The following is a 4592-nucleotide window of genomic DNA, read 5'->3' as shown; positions in this document are numbered from 1 at the left end:
TGCCCTGCTGCCAGGGCACAGAGTAGTGGGCGAATGGGCAGCTGCACTGTGCCTTGGTGCTTGGCAGGGTCATGGGAAAATTTGAAAATCTGACAGCATCCCAGCCCCTTGCCTCACATTTCTTTGTGGTCACTGTGTTACAGATACACTATCCCATGACAGTGAGCCTAAGATTCGCACCCCTTACCAGCACAGCAAGTGGGCAGCACCATCAGCAGCGTGTGGTAGGGTGAATGAATCCTCATGTATGCCAGGCTCAGCTTATAACCTGGCTTATACTATACAGCTAGGCAACAAGCCAGTGCACAAGAACCTGGCGGCATACGCGCCCTTTGCATAGATACAAATAAGCTCAGCAGGTAAAAGGCAACAGGAAGGTAGGTCCTCTGAGTGCAGAGTCTTTCATCTTCCAGATAAAGGACAGACGTAAAAGCAGCCCACAATCCAAGTTGTGCACATTCTTCCTTTGAAGCTCTACCTATCTCCCAGCCCAAACTTTGCCATTTCATGACCTCATTACCTTCCAAGGTCTACTCCTTCAGCATTTAGTCCCTCTGTGGAGTGGCAAGCACTTTCCCTCCCTGCTCAGGAATCTTAATGAACCTTTTTTTTTTAGTATCTCAGACATACCAATATATTCAGTTAGGTTTGTTTGAGTGCCATCAAAGTTCTCTTTAGTAGCAGCGTTTTTTTTTATAGCTGATCATACACAAAACATAAATGCATATAACTTGAGCATCCATGTCATACATGCAGCATAACATGCAGAGCTACATGGGTACCATGTTATTTCTCGAGAAAGATGGCACTCACTATTTTGAACTATGTTAATCCTACATTTACAAAAACTTGGCAAGGACTTTCAAACCCTCTATATGTATAAGCATGATGCCGAAGTGTCTTCCGATCATCGTTCCAGCCCTGATACTTAACAGCTGGGCCAAAAATGCTTCCCTGGCCCTTCATCACTGATTTCGCCAAGACCAACTGGTTCACATCAATCAAAAAGGCCACTTCAGTAGGAACTATGTCTCATAATTTAAAGAACTGCAGACCTATTTCTTTCTGAGGTGTAAAAAGGACTTGCAAATACTTGGGGAAGGCTGGATGCACAGGGACTTAGCACGGTCCTGGCTCCAAATTTGAGCTTGTCACCCAGCTGCAGCTTAGAGCAGGCAGAACCAGCATAGGACAGCCAGTACTTCTTTTGTAAGATCACCTTTACACGTATCTTAACACTTTGCTTTTACACACATGTTCTTGCTTTTCTCCCTCAGCCCCTGAGAACCTTAGCAACCCTCTGCAGGTTGGGGGAAGAGAGCAGCCTGTGCCTCTGGAGCTCATGATTTCACCTGTCTGGTATCACTGATAGGATGGAGAGCCTGGAAACTAATCCAGGCAGTAAAGGAATAGTCCCAAGTCTCTCCTGATGGAATGTTAAGAGTTACCAAATGCTAATATTGGAACTATATCTATGCCTAACATTAATCTGAATGTTGAATTCATCTTTAATGGCAATTAGATAGATCTTGGGGAATTCCTTTTAAAACCAAAATTAGGGGGTTGTAAAATGGAATTCTGGGGGGAGAAAATAATTCTAGAATAAAATGAAGTAGAACTGACTACTTTGGTTTTGTTGACTGTATTATTAGAGGATTAATATATATTAAAAAATAAAAAAGAAAGTCAGAATTCATCATTTTGTGATTTGTTGACATCAGGCATCTTCAAACAGCTTTTCCAGCATCTCATTCCCAAGTAATGAAATTTCAAGGACTGACTGGTACCGTAATGACATCCTTGGACTGTGATAAACAGCAAAATTGCTCCTCAAGAGCACAATTCTACAGAGTACCTAACGTCTCAGGTCATCACAAAAGGCTGAAATCCCTGTGGGTGAAACTGTGATGCCACCTGGATCTAAGCAATAGCTTCACCAGGACTGTTTTGGATTTTTCTCTTCATGGTGAATGTTGAAAGCCAAGGTGACACACAATTCTGTGAGGAAATACGACAAAAATATATGTGAGGTGGCTAATTATGTTTATTCAGGAAAATAGATATTACTAATTTAAGAAAACAGTCAGATATGAGTCAAATGCTGAAGGCATCTTCCAGCAGTCTCACCACATCCTCACCCATGCACTGGTGGTCTCTCCAGAGCAGAAGATTCCAATTTTGTTGCCAAAAACCTGATGAGTAAGAGTTTGACATCACTCATTTTACAGAAAGGACAGAATTACCCTGTGCTTGACCACACGCAGGCCCACAGCTCTAAGTCTAGAATGGAAGTTCTTCCCTACATCTTCAATATTTAGACTTCGTGGGAAGCTTTCCACAATATCCAGAGATTGAGGAACCTGAGGGTTGTGTTTTGAGTCATGATTTAACCACAGTGAAATACTCACAGGGCATATGCATTTGCAGAAGTAATGGTCCGTGAGAAGACATCTGTGTAAATCTCTAAAAGGTGAGGTAAGTCCTCTAGCATCCGACGCCCTGACACGGAACTATGCAAAACCGAAGTGAGCAGCGCTGTGGGCAGGAAGGCCACATGCTGATAGCTCCAGAACAAGAGTGAAGGTCACATTTTGCTGTTAGCAAGCATTACCTAGAAAAACAATGCAGTACACCTGCCCTCTGAAAAGAAATTCCTCATTTACTTGCCTGACACAAGTTTTAACACATTTGTAAACATGAAGAAGTTGAATTAACTGGCTCTAGAGAGCATTACAATAACTCCATTACCTGCAAAATTACTGAATAATGCAAATATCTTTGAGAGAATATTTCAGCTCTCATGCCAACATTGGCTCAAGAACAATTTCAGACTGATAAATGCATTTTTCTTACTTGTGCAGAGCACACGAACACAATGGATCCTACCTGGGAGCGTGGGGCACTCAACACATCTCAGCAAGGAAGGCATTAGGGTTGTGTGAAGGCCTTCCTAACTCTGGGCTTGCTCCTTCTTGGTCCTGTCTCTACCATGGCCAATGGCTAATGCCATCACCCTCACAGGGCCACTCATAGTGGTGTCCAGTCCCAGTACTGGAGATGTTCAGGATTCCCCTCACTGGATGGGAGGAAACAGCCCCAATGGGCTGTGAAACTAGGGCCCTAATATGCTAAAGTGAAGGTTTTTTCCACGTAATCTTTACCATCTGTTGTCTTGCACTGATGTTAGTATTAATAATTTATAGGTCTTCTCTTAAGGCTGAGGAAGAAGCAGAATGCTAAGCTGTAACACAGAGGCGGCATCAACTTTTTTAATGAGATTGATGTTGCTCCGCACAATAGCCTCACCCAGGGAATATATAGCGCTGTTCAGCTTTCTGTTGCTTTGCTTTTATAAATCTTTTCCTGAAAACTGCGGCGCGAGGTATTTATTTTAAGTCTAGCTCCTCCGTTGCTTCTCGTCTACTAAAATAAGGTATGCGGCCTATCTGGTACATCAGCAAAGTGCACTCAAAGGTCACTGGTGAAGCATAAGCTAACAATATAAGAAGCATTATAGGATGCAGTCACTGCCAGGCAAAAGGCAGGGCTCTGCTCCTGCCATGCCAGTGACTGTCGGGCTGAAGTGGCATAGCTGTGCTACCAGTTTAAGCCAGCAGAATCTCCTTGCTATATTTAACCTTGATTTCCTCAGAGACTAAATATGCAAATCGTGAAATGTGACTCGCAGCAAACACGGCTTCCATAAGAGAGAGCTAAGTTATAGTTCCAAACAATCAAATCGGCCTTTCCTACTTGCAGGGCTTCGCTTTAATCCCTTACTAACGGGATTATTGGCAGGCTTAGGGTTTGTGCCATCCGGCTCCCCTTGCACACACACCAACGGAGCTGCTCTCACAGGGGGACAGGTGGATTAATGGCCTCAGTCACAAAGTGTGGCGATAAGGCACAGAACCAGCCGAAGGGAGGGATTCCTGGGCAAAAAGGGACAGCTGGGAGATCGCTATCACAACAGTGCAGCGCCCAAAACCCGCAGACAGAGCGATGCAACGCGTGGGAGACCCTTCTGCTGCTAAATTGAAAAACAAAACAAAACCCCTGAAAGATAAACAAGTACGGCACAGGAATACGCCTTTCCATTAATGAATACTTACCAGAGGATAAACAAGTAAAGGAATAAAGAACCGGGGAAGCTCAGAAATGTGGAGGCATTTGCTGAAACACAACTCCCCTAAGAAATGCAAAACTCTGACAGACTGTTATACAACCTTTGATTTCTTTTAATAACAGTTGAAGGTCAGATGCCAGCGCTCTTCCTGGAAATCCTAAAAAGACTGGGTGGCTCCCCAAGTTAGCAGAGCCGTGCCAGCGGCACATTGTGCAACGCGGAGCCATTGAGCGCCGCGGATCGCGTTTCCCCCAGCAGCTGACTCAGGCACATTGCAGCGGGAAGGCCGCGCTGGCCCAGCGGCACGTAGGGCGGCCGGTGCTGGGGTCAGGCAGAACCCCCGCCCGCCGCCGGGTTACCCGAGTTCGCGCCCGGCTATTGACATTCAACGACGGTGCTTACTCATTACCGGATCAGCAGGGGACCGTCTGGCTCCGGGAGGTTAACCCTTCCCGTGCCCCACGCT

General features: G+C 45.2%; 1 long non-coding RNA gene across 1 annotated transcript; it reads right to left on the bottom strand.

Annotated features, from left to right (window-relative positions):
• Positions 1-2088: 2088 nt before the first annotated feature.
• LOC122178031 lies at positions 2089-4197 on the bottom strand. Its single transcript, XR_006178223.1, has 3 exons — positions 4113-4197; positions 2409-2611; positions 2089-2192 (listed from the first exon to the last, which is right to left on the bottom strand). It is a non-coding gene; the product is annotated as an uncharacterized LOC122178031 (long non-coding RNA).
• Positions 4198-4592: the final 395 nt, after the last annotated feature.

Source organism: Lagopus leucura, unplaced genomic scaffold, assembly GCF_019238085.1.
Source record: "Lagopus leucura isolate 7727_CA_CO unplaced genomic scaffold, USGS_WTPT01 Super-Scaffold_100001, whole genome shotgun sequence".
In the NCBI taxonomy this organism is placed as follows: Eukaryota; Metazoa; Chordata; class Aves; order Galliformes; family Phasianidae; genus Lagopus; species Lagopus leucura.
This window is presented reverse-complemented; position numbering and strand designations above follow the sequence as displayed.